The sequence below is a fragment of the Monopterus albus genome, unplaced genomic scaffold (assembly GCF_001952655.1).
Source record: "Monopterus albus unplaced genomic scaffold, M_albus_1.0 scaffold18.1, whole genome shotgun sequence".
Taxonomy (NCBI): domain Eukaryota; kingdom Metazoa; phylum Chordata; class Actinopteri; order Synbranchiformes; family Synbranchidae; genus Monopterus; species Monopterus albus.
Genome location: NW_018127898.1, coordinates 7922338 through 7935056, shown reverse-complemented (window position 1 = coordinate 7935056; position 12719 = coordinate 7922338). Strand labels below are relative to the sequence as shown.

General features: G+C 40.1%; 1 protein-coding gene across 4 annotated transcripts in view; it reads left to right on the top strand.

Moving 5' to 3' along the window:
- The first annotated feature begins 10820 nt into the window (after nucleotides 1–10820).
- LOC109956239 (semaphorin-3F-like) overlaps nucleotides 10821–12719 on the top strand; it is a 76526-nt gene continuing 74627 nt past the window's right edge. For all 4 annotated transcript variants that reach the window (XM_020593204.1, XM_020593203.1, XM_020593201.1 and 1 more), the window contains exon 1: nucleotides 10821–11199. The gene's annotated coding sequence lies outside the window, so the exon portion shown is untranslated. The remainder of the gene's footprint in view (nucleotides 11200–12719) is intronic.

Sequence of the window (12719 nt, the reverse complement as noted above, 5' to 3'; positions counted from 1 at the left end):
CCACAGCAGGGTTAGGTACAGGTAGTGGTGAAATGCGTGTACAGTATGTAGTATGTATGCATGTTTGCATGTGTGATGGGAGAGGATCTGTATGCAGCTGTGAGCATGTGAATGTGCATGAGAAAAAGGGAGATTAAACAATGAGACAGATAAGAACTGGGTCAGTGCAGCAGAGAGTTGTGTAGTCACTTCACTCCTACTGTATTTGTCAACAACACTGGTCCACATAGAATGGGTTGCCATGCTAGTCCTTGAGTCCGGGCTGCCTACTGGTATAGGGTGGTTATCTGATCACCTGTTCCACTCTGCGTTACCTCACTCTATCTTGGAGAGATGCAGGTTTTAGTTGCAAGTGGTGTTTTCCCTCCCTCTGACTTTTTCTCAGCTGCTAAGTAGGGACGGTCATCCAGTTACTGACTGTTGAGGGTTGCTAGTGACACCACAAATTTGCATCTATACCTGCAGGTATTTCTTACGAGAAACCTTCTTATGGTGAGAAGTCCCTCCACTGCCAGAACTGTTACCTTAGGACTCACTCTCCATGGCAACAAACAACCTTTTCAGCCTTTCTTATTCAAGAGGGAAATAGGCTGTGTGTCCTGGAGATGTTTGCTAACGTGTTCTTGTAGTGACTCATTTCCTATACTGCAGTACTTCCAATAAAGACAAACCAGTGGAATAAACTTTTAAACCAGAGGGAAAACTATTAGACTGGAGCCATAACAAGAGCATTAGCTGCTATTTCTAAGTCAAATATCTCAAAGTGATGTTCTGTACATTGCAGTCCAAGCTGGGACTGATCTCTCAAACTATGAAACCCTCTTCAGAGAGAACCAAGCCAACGTGCCACTGGCTCCAGTGCTGTTGTGGGCTGCTCATTAATCACATAATGGCTTAAATGTGAGATCAGGATAGTCTTTCCACATAGTGAATGCATTTATTCCATTTAGTTTCACTTTTTATGAAGTGTTTACAAGGCATGATTTGTTTGTCATCAATATTGCCTGAAGATGATTATTAGCAACCGAGCCACTCTTGTAAATAAGCAATGTTGCTGAGGTCTGTTCATTAGCCTGACAGTGTGACATGGATAGATTGTCCTCAGATTCTCTAAACACTGTTTTTCCATAAGAGTATCTAAAGTCCATTCATGCATTCATGTTTTCCTTATGCAAAATAAAAGAGGCTGCTTTAAAATAAGGAAAGTATTTTCCAAGTGAGTGATAGGGTGTTTTCTGAGTGTGAGTCATGCTAGCGTGCCAAAAGTCAGAGTAAATTTTGTGCATCGGGCTAATGTTTGTTGCCAGCTCTGTGTTGCAAAAGCCTCTTGAGGTGTTGCTGCTGTTAGGTATTTTTAGTCAGATAGATATTGGATAGATACTTTATGTATTAGAAATGTTTAGTGGAGATAGGATGTCTAGTTAGACTGTTAAATGCTTAGGCATGCTTATGAGTTTCTACAGGGTACATCTGGTCAAGGATAACTAGAGAGAAGAGTTGATGACTGTCAGCAGACAGGGTGTTTAATATTATTATTATGACGTGTAGAACTGTAGCCTTAGCCATAATATGTTCTTATGTTTAAGTCACGACATGTTACTAGAGGCCGTGAGAATGTTTTTAGCTACACACCACTTAATCAACAGACACACACACACGCACATTGATTTGCTTCATGTTTTGACTACTGCTATGACCAGCTGCAAAGCTGGTAACAGAGACGTCTCAGTTGACGTTTTCTGTGTAGTATGGGGCTAGCCCAACCGAGGGGATATAATGTATAGGCCTGGTGGGTTCAGGGGCTTTCATCTTACATCTGCCTGCGAGCAGTTTGGAGGTGCAAGATACCTGAGCGTGTAATGTTAATTTTACCTGTGCACTGTTTTGTAGTTACTTGGACTGCCTCGTCTCTCAGAGTCAGTATGGTAAAAAGTACCGGGTACAACACTGCCAAAAGGTCATATAAGGAGAGCACAAAGAGTTTCAGGGAAGAGGAGAAATTCAGCCAAGCCTAGAAACCATAACAGCCTGTGGTTCAAAAGGTTCATGCAGAGTACTCTTTGATGAAGTATCCTGCTCTTGTTTGAAAGGAATGAAAGCCAGTGTCATTTCAAACTATGTGTTGCAGGCAAGATTACTGTGTTAATGCTAAATTGAATATTATTAAAAGACATGACAGATGGTGTTTCAAAGAGCATGGGAGGGCCTGTTTGGCACGCGCCTTCGTGTAACTTGCTCATATATTATCATAGTAGAGGGTGATCCTCTGTGGCACTCCTAACTGTCAGTAATTAGAAACGCATAAAACCTAATGACTTTGTCACCTGGATTCTTGGTAAAACATCTGTAATATATGAGCACGGGATGACATATAATCATGATTTCTTTTCCAGCTGTCTGCTGTCTTCTTGCAACTGAACAAACTTGCAGTGACAGTTTTTTATTGCTGTTAATGGAAAAGAATAAATGTTTGACTCTGATAGAAACCATGCAATTGGCTGTGCTTTAACAGTTGGTTTACCCTAATTAGAAACAAAAAGAAAAGAAAACAATCTGAATTTCCAGCTGTGGTACATTCAAATGTATTTATTTGTCCAGGGTTTGAAATTGCCTTTGCAACACCAGTATAGCACATGTAAAAAAGAATTTAATTTGAGACTCTCCAACTTTAAAAGATTACTTTTAATGATTCATAAATCTTTCCATAAAATATCAGCCATGGTAGATACCACTAGAGGTACATGCACACATTCCAACAAGCCAGAAGATCAGTAAAAACCAAAAAAGAGCAAAACAAATAACAACAAAAGCATTCAGTCTGGCTCATCTTCTGTGACAACTCAAAGAATAGTCAATCTGTAACAGTTAAATGAGTGCATATGTACACATTCCCACTGTATAATCTAAATTATACTGTTTCAGTTAAAACGATTGTTGCGGTGAACCAGACTTGAATGATCTTGTTTAAAAGACCTCTCTTTGGAGGCGCCCTGTGGCCTAGTAGTACTTATTATGAACCTCAATGTGCCTGGTGTGCATCCCGCCAGATACTAATGTTACATGTTAACCTCCTCCCCTCGCTCCACATTTTCTGTCATCTCTCTGCTTCCACTTTCAAGTAAAGCCACAAACATTCCCAACAAGTAAGAAATTAAGGCAATATTTTATGTAATCACTTATACTGACTGAATGCTCCTGTTAAAGTTAATAAATCACACACACAATTGTAAAGTTTAATGTTTGCAGTATCTTTTTTCTTCTATTTTCTGTCTCTCCATGGAACCACAAGGGCTTTTGGCAAGCTCAGTGGTGTACCATGGTATCATGAAAGTATTAAAGCATGCCAATTTGGTCACTACTATGATGGCACAGCACTAAGGTGTACTATGGTATTACTTTGAAATTCTCTTATCACAGAAGTGACCAAATTCACGCTAAATATTTTCAATATTCAAACCTGTGGGTCTGTGACTCAAACTGGACTTCCTGGGTTTTATTGTATTGTCCTGTCACTATGTAAAGCAACATACCCACAACAAGCCAGCTACTTGCATTTTTTAAGAAATTGTTGTTTTTAGTCTGAACGATCTTGACAATTCCTTGACACATGTAACATCACTGTGTGTTCAGCCCAGCTGCCACTCCCATGACACCACTGTCTCCTCCCAGTGGGTTTAATTCACACCCAAAACCAACTAAGGATTAATGTATTAAAATGGATTCATCATGTTTGTGTAAAGTCTGCAAAAGTCTGTTGTAGTGATTAAGGTTAAATCCTACCTCGATACTTTCAATGTACGTGTGTCATTTAGTAATGTTGACAGTGTTACTTGGTTCCCAAAGAAGCTAATTCAGTCCAGGCTTTGGCTTTTAGTGCTGCTACCCCTGTGTAGTCTACAAACTGGGAAGCAGAGCGGCCCAGACATGCAGGGCCCACAGCCCCTCCAGCACTATGGCAGGCACACAGAGGCCATGAGGCTTTACTGTACTTAAAACACAATGTTACTAAGTCTCCTGTCACCCTCAGGACTTCCATGCTGGCATATATTTACATTGTTGTGTACACATAAGGGAATGTGGGGCTTTTGTGCTCAAGCTGGAGGACATCAAAGTGTACGTTCACCCTGAAAACGCTACACTTGGAGATGGTTTTAAGATATTTTTGCAGATGGCTATCCAAATCCTTCCTGCTTGACGATCCTTATTCATATCTTGCTGAGAGATTTATGGACAATGCTGAACTGTCAATATGTGTTTTTGTTATTTCCTCAGGCTCAAACCTACTGTTTCTCATCATAGTAGCACAGCAACAGAACAATAACAAGAGTCAGCATAGGCTTTATGGATTTGGTAAAGAAAAAACAACTGGTTTTGGGTTGTTGAAACAGCTTATTCCAAGTGTAAGAAGTGAGTTTCCATCTTTATTTGGTGGTGTGCCTGTAAGTACAGTGTCACCCACTAATGTGTGTAAGGCACACCCTTGCATATTGGAACTGTAACCATGGCAGTGCTATCCAGTGAACTGGTAAATGGGAAAAAGGCCAACACCAGCAGGGTGGAGGACACAAGGACGGTACTTCAGCATCCTTCCTTTACGGTTTTACTCAGTGATCTGAAAACTATTTCTTCACAATTTTTGTTACTAAAATACTTCTCTATTGAATATCTTGTTTAATATTACGGGATATGAGAACTATTTGTCCTACTTGCTAGCTTCCAGGGAGAGAGAAGGGAGACCTGTCTTCAGGTAGCTATACCATGTTATAAGCATATATAACAAATGCCAGCCCTCAAATGCCATAAAACTACTCCCATGGGAAACATCCGGTCATAGGCCTAAAACCTGGCCTCTGTTTCCGCAGATATATCAGAAAGGTATTGTTCTCTTCTGGAGAAATGAAAAATGTGCACAGTAGGTGCAGTATGATTATGGTTTGTATTTCATTCACAAGAAGTGACTTGAAGTTTCAGTTGGACTTGTATGTAGCCTAGAACCTCACTGTATTACTCAGTCATTACAGTATATCCTTCCTGATTCCTGTTGTTGTACTGCTACATCATCATAGTCAAGCTGTGATATACAGTGCAACTTTATGTTTTTGGTGTACCCACTTCACCATGTTCATTGTTCTGTTTGGTTAGAGGATTCATTAAGCCTTTCACCAGATCCTACAGGACACATCTGACCTTTCCTCCAGCTGGATGTTGGCCCTTCATTCAAGTGGAGATATTATTATATTAAGAGCAAAAGAGCAAGAGGTTTATTTGGTGAGAAAAGCCAAGCCCTTTATTTGAGGATGCATTGAGTTCTGGTCTATTGATGTAATGTAGGTGGAGGAGCTGAGTATCCTTCACCGATTTTATTTGTCTATATGACAGTTGAATGCTGGTATAAAATAGTGTCTGTTCCATAGATGTTATTCATAACATGTTTTAAGTTGGATTTATATTACTGGGATTTACTGGGCTCAAACAGAGTCAGTAGGTAGGGGTGTTTTTGACTACATGGGTGAGATATGGGAGAGGAAGGGAGTGTCCTGTCCCTGTAGAAACAATAGTTGTACAGGCCAGTATTATGAGTGCACAGGATTAGTTCACACAGAGAATTTATGATAACCTTTCAGCTCTGGCAATGGCAGCGCACCTCAGTGTAGTTTATATGGTTGGCAGGGAAATAGAGACTTGAGATTAGCCCTTCTGACAAGACAGTGTGACTGTGTATCAAAACCAGTACAATGTTCACAAACAATGATGACATTCATTTGAACTCATCTGTCATTGCTAATGATATGTACAGTCAAATCTGGACATAGAGTGAGGGTGGAGCTGGCAACACACGTTTGAACAGATATCGCAGGATTTTCCCCCAGTGCAAACATAACAAGAGCTCAGTCAGATTAAAACTGACAGAGAATGGATTTGACTAAAGGGGTCATGGCCTCAGTGTCCTATCAAAAGGCAGGAAGTAAATGAGAGCTCAGGGGAAGTAGTGCACTTTTATCCACAAGGAGTCACACGATATCCTCAGGAAACAGCTATGAAATGAAGCAATGCCAAGTCAATGGTATAACCAACTCATGGGAGAGAGTGCAGGTTGTTCTTTGTATCACAGGCACATAGATGTGAACATTTATCATCACTATCACTATTATCATACAGTACATGTTGGAAAGCCTCAGTGCCTGGCATCTTTTTAGGTAGAGTACAGGAACTTTTTCCAGAAGAGATTTTATGGTTGCTTTACTGAGAGCCAGACTGTCAACCAGAAGTCACTGGCAGTCGCTGTTAGTGTTGTGATTGTGTGATGGGGTTCTGTTAAGTGTTTGAGAGTTGTAGTAGCAGCTCATGCAGCTGTGGGAACATGTGGCATGCTTTTTAATATGATCAGCAGAAAATGAGGCAGCATTTCATCAACATAAATATGGACCAATCTGATCATGGTCTGACTTCACATCGTAAAATAATGCAAATAATGAAAATAAATAAAAGATGCAAACATAAGATACAAATAAATAAATAAAAATATTCAACTATGGATTTCATTTCATTTATTTATTCACATTTGTATGGTAAATCAGGCCAGGAGATGGCTGTGGAAATTTAGCTTAAAGACTGGAACCGGTAGCACCTCTAACCTAACCACTAATTTATATATCTTATTTATTTAATCCATTCCAACATCAAGCTATAAAAATAACAAGTAACAGTTGAAAAGTCACTGCTCCCAGTGAATAAGGACATACTAGTACATAAAACCAACAGCTTAATGTTTTTACACTTTGGATTAGACAGTAAGTCATCCCGTATTAATTAGTGGGTTTTAGAGATGCTGGTAGGTGGATTTTGTGATAGCACCTTGGCACAGAGCCAGCGTAGCTCTTTACCCCTTTTCCAGTCTTTATGCTAAACTAGACTCACAGGCTGCTGGCTTCAGCTACATGTTTATGATACAAACATAAGAAATATATCTGTATGATAAATTGACTTTCATGCAATCAAAAGAGAAACTCTCTTAACGTAAAAAGTCCTGTTAATAGTGCCTTACCCCTGGCTACCAATGTATGGAGGCCTGCAATAATCAGTTTGGGAAGTCATGTGACACTGTCAGAGCCATTTTCTGTGAATCTTCTGGTTATATTGTCCTGCAGTGATAGCAGGTCCCACCCATATAACCAGTTTTACAAATTGTAATGCATCATCAGAGTATGTGTAACAATGATTTTTGCTACATACATCTAAACACATGAGTGGTTCAGTGATGTAATCTAGTTTTTCTTCTCACAAGGGTCCTAGCACAGCATAAACTCTGTCCTAGTCTGGTACCTCCCAGAAAGTCAGCGTGAAGAGGAAGAATGACGCATACTAACTATGAATCATATACGATCCACCTAGAGGACTAGGTTGTGTTTCCTTTTTTATACTCACACCCAATTTTCCGCTGAATGAAATCACCATTCAAACTTTGGTAGATGGATTGTTTGTTCACATCTTGCCACTCTGCTTTACAGTGACAGCCAAACAAGACCTCAGACAGCCTGTTGCAGAGAACAGAGCCGTACTGAGTCTTAAAGTGGGTTTGGTATTCCTCCCATGGCTCATGTCTCAGTTTGTGACTTCGTTCAATTACACAGTATTTACCTTTCAAATAATGTCAACACTGATGTAGAGCAGGAGTGGGTAGAAATGAACTCACCTGTTCTTCAACACACACATTATTGTGTCCAAAAAACACACACACAAATTAAATGACATAAAAATACAAATGTTCTTACACACACACACACACACACACACTGTGGCATGGGCTTGTTTATCCAGCATGGTCAAGACCAGTGTAAAAAGTGGAAGGAAATCGAAGCCATTTCCTTTATTCTAGCCTCAGTGGGTTGTGGTTCCCATAGCCAGGAGGGGTGAGCCCAGCAGTAGAGTATTGTGGAGCCTGCCGAGTCTGGGAAGGGTATGGAGCGCTGCATGCTTCCAAAGACAACCGGAAACTGTTGCTCAATGGCACCAACCACAGACAGGTAGAGGAAAAGAAGGCAGTCAAAGCACTGACTTGTAATCTTCATGCCAAGGAGTCACATACTTTCATTCAGTGTGATCACAGAGCCTGAAATCCACTCCTTCCTTCCTTTAATACCTACTATGTTCATTTTCTTATTTAACTGACTCGCTTCCATCCCTCACTTCAGGAGATGAGAAAAGTTAGTTCTAAACACTTTTGAATTGTTGAACAAGTTTTACACAGTTGAGAGTTTTCCTGTGATCTAGATATGATGCTTTTCTTTTCTCATTTAAATGCTAATAACTTTGAGAACATCATCTAGAGAAAGTGCTGGGAGCTAAGCTTTTCTGCTATCTGGTCACAGCACAGGCTGAGCACCTGCCTGCTGAATTTGGAGTATTGAAATATGACTAAATCTGTGTTGGGGCAACGAACCAGTTTTTGCTTTGTTTGAAGACTTTATATAAACTACATACATGCACAAAAAGTGGCTGTGTTAGCATGTAATCTGCAGACAAGACTGATACTTTCAAAATCAGTATTACTGAGTCACTGAGATCATTCATGGCTCTTCACAGCACCAAACCACAAAACAATGTGCCACATCTCTCCACACACATTGAAATTGGGAATGTGTTGCAGATAATCCCTTGAACTGTGTAAGAATTACAAATGCTGATAAAACACCTGGCATCTGTTCATGCCCTGCAGACAGAAAACACTATTCTCACCTCATCTGGAATGCAGATTCTTCTGCAGAAGATTAAAACAACTTCATACTTAGATAGATGTCAACAGCAGCTTGAGATCATGCACTGGTGAGATTTCTATCACAGATGTAACAGTTCAGGTCCAGTAAGGAGCAACAGAGCCTTGTGGGTAGTGCGCACAGTTCACCTCGAATTCCCACCAAACAGTAAAGCATAGACACACAGTGACTGTATGAAATCAGGGCTGACAGCTGATTGTCTTGCTCCTTTCAGAAAACTGGACTGGGTGAGTGATGTGTGTAGCAATGTGGCTTTGGAGAAGGTGAAGGCTCCACTTCTCAGAAAATCTGCCATGGCTTTAATGAATAGATAACTTGTCTTGAAGAGGAAGACATCTGCTTGGACTCATCACGCTGATCCTTTTCTATTTGACCTTTGCCAAGTCACTTTAAAAAAGAACTTTTATTTTGGGTCAAACCTCAGAGTGACGGCTACAGAGCCATCGTCATGGCTTCATGTGGAAGAAAAGTTTAGCTGGACAGCTTCTTTTGACCCCTTTGAGCAGACAGCTGAACACCTTACAAACTTGCACTCCAACTATCCAACAGGCTTAATGGTGAATCCAGTGCACGCAATTTAAAGTTTTGAATGAGAGGCAGATAATACAGGTGTGAAAGGATGCTGAATGGAATATGATTAAAAGTGGGAAAATGTTTAATTTCTCAATGAGCTTTAGAAAAATGTCACAGGCGGTAACTCAGTGACTTTGAAGCATCCAATCAGTGTTTGAATAGAAGAACAAATTAAGCATTTTAATCGTCATTTTCCATGTACTGTACCATCAAAAGAATTACATTTCTCACCCTTTTTCAAATCAGTGGGTACATAACTGAGATAAGACTTTTAATTTCTGATAAGCTGGAGCTAACAATCATTAAACTGTCTGAGCTATAAGTCACTAAAATTGACTTGGCAGGTCAAATGTTCAATAGAATAAAGTCAGTGAAACTGCAATAAACTTGGAGGAAACTTTTACTCAGTAAATGGTAAAGTTTGTACAAGTTGTTTTATCTTTATAAGACGTGTTTAAAAGTATAACTAATGTAAGTAAAAGTAAATAATTTATTTCAAAGCCACTCACTGATAGGCAGCATTTAAGCCAAATCCCGTTGAACATGTTCCTCCACATGGTGGCTCGCTGGTTGTCACAGCAATAGAGGATGAAAAGACAGGTGACTGATGCAAAGCAAGCCAACACATCCATCCTGAATGACTATAGCAGCTGCAGTGGGGACCTGGCATTACATCCATACACTGAGGCAGGAGCTAATCTGATTCGTCTTTAATCAGTTTGGATTAAAGCATGAAATGCTAATGTCCAGATAATAATACATTAATAGCATGAGCAGCTGTATAAATAATGTACTATGCTACTTACTATTCCTGGTGTTGATGGTGCTACTGCTTTTATTTAAAACATGTCATTATCATATTTTACTTCTCAGCCAATAAGGTATAATCAGTATTTTTCTATCAGTGTCTTTTCTGTGTCATTCAGCTCATTACCTGTGATCACGTAGGTAATGTTTTGGTAACTTTGACACACATTCAAAATGTCTTTATCACCTTTTGGCTATTAAACAGTTTATTTATGATTTATAAATCAGTTAAAAGACATGGGTGAGAACAGTGTTTAGGCTGCCAGGTTGTGAAAGCTTCCTCACTGGTTGGACTGTTTGAGCACATATCTCTAGAAAAGTGCTGCTGACAATTATTAACTGCTGCAGCATTAGTTACAGCTCATAAACCCATGAGGGTTGCTTCTTAAAGGTATGGAAATATTTAACACTTTTTGCCTAATGTGTAACAAGGATGATATAAACAGAAAAATAACTTAAGCAAAAATTCGGATAAGGGTCCATCCTTTGCTCCAGCCGAATTCTCTGGCACTATACTGTGCTATAATACAGTACTAAATCATGTCGGCCCCCAGCAGGCTGATGGGCGGCTCGGCTCTGCGCTGCCCGCCCTGTGGGTGTGTTTAAGGCAAATGGGCCTCTGCATCCACCTGCTAGCGCCCTGCCTCCCTACAGTGAGGAGCGCCCAACTTTCCTGAGGAGCAGACGCTGCGTGTCCGGACCTCTGTACACCGCGGGGACTTTGTTTCCAACTGCCTTTTCCCACGAGATGTTGATTGTGGTCGTGCGGCGACAGCAATCGCCTTATGGTATCGGACAAGATTGAACTAGAGGAACATTTTCTCCCTTTTACTGCTGTGCGCTGACAACTCCGGGGCCAATAACTGCGCAGCGCGCACAGGTACAGGCTGCTCTCCTGAACAGGGACCGTCCAGAATCAGCGCCGGGTTTTCTGTTATTACTGATTTCAACTTGGAGGCGAAAGAGACCGATCTGTTGGAACTGGCTTGCTTAATGACTTACAAGGTTGGATCTGAAGTTAAATTCAGAAAGCTGTAACAATAAGGTAAGCCTGATTGCGCTGTATTTTCACAGCTTACCTGCGCGCTTTTAAAATTATTATATTATTATTATTTACAGCATACCTTACTGACTGTTTAATTTTTTCTTGTGTACATTTGCATTGAAATTTATAATTTCCGACTGATCACAATCTTAATTCTTGCATGAATCGTACTATTTATTTCATTGCTTTACAGTTTACCGTGCGCTTTAATACCACACCAGACTGTTTGCAGTTTTGTCGCCCAGTGTAGCCAAGGCTGTTACACACAGATCTCTATATCAACAACACTTACATTTTTATAATACATTTTCTGTATTCTTCCTTGCCTAAAATATACAGGTAACATATAACAGTACATTAATAAAGTTTAATATGGCTTTTATTGCCATATCATTATATCACAGTAGAAAATGAGGTTTTTGATTTGTCTCTTTCATTGTGAAATGCATAAAAAGTGTTTACTAAATTTTGGGTCACTGAATAAACTGAGTTATGTTGTAACTTTACTCTGAGCTCTGTCCGACTTATGGTTATTGGCTGCTGTCTTTGTCTATAGTACATTTTAGTGGTTAACTACATTTATCCAACATGGCAGATAGTAACTTGCAGACATCAGCAGTAAAAAAGCTAAAATCATCAGTCCATATGATGTGCCTTCTCTTCAGTCTGTCTGGGGCAGTGTGATGGACCTCACTGGTTAGATGCTTTTATAAACACTCCTTTTGTTAGCTTGAATTTATGCTTTCATTTTATGATGAAAAATTGCTCACAGTAGATATATTGAGCTTTACAGTGCAATGTGAGTGGATCTTTCACAATCTTAGTGTCACTCGTGAGTAGTGCCTTGTTTGAATTGATTTGCTTGTGTGAAGGAATTGGCTTTTGTTTCAGAATAAACAGCTGGATGGTTAACGAATTGTCAGTAAATAACCAAGGTTTAAACAGCTGCCTATGCCCATAAATCCACTCTGGAAAAGCAGTCTCAGGGCTCTTCGGCTCCCCTGACCTCTCCGAAAGTGTGTTTGAGATGGCGATCCGGTCCAGCATCCGAAGTAGAAACACAGGGAGATGAGATTTATAGATTAAAGTGATCCCACTATGAATGTCCAGTCAGTGTGGTCTAGGTTCTGTTCTGGGAACAGAGTGTGGTGAGCAAAGGTATGACTGGACCAGATGCAGACCCACCACCATTACATAAAAAAGTGGATATGATGGAGAATGGTCAAGGGCAAAAGGTGGCCTGTTAGTGTTTCTGATGATCCACGGTGGAGGTATTGATCAGAGGTTGCTCCATGATGAGTATCGTTCATTAACTGGAGACTTAATTGATGGCCACTGCTGCATTATTTGGGGGACTTGTTAAACTGTTCCAGTTAGCATTTGTCATTTGTATCCTATTTGGTGAAATATTGCAAGAACTGAATATTTCATGTCAGACTGCACAATCACACCTTTCTCTCTAATAAGCATGAGGACGTGGTATAACCTGGAATTAGGTGAAGCCATAATTAGAGAGCAAC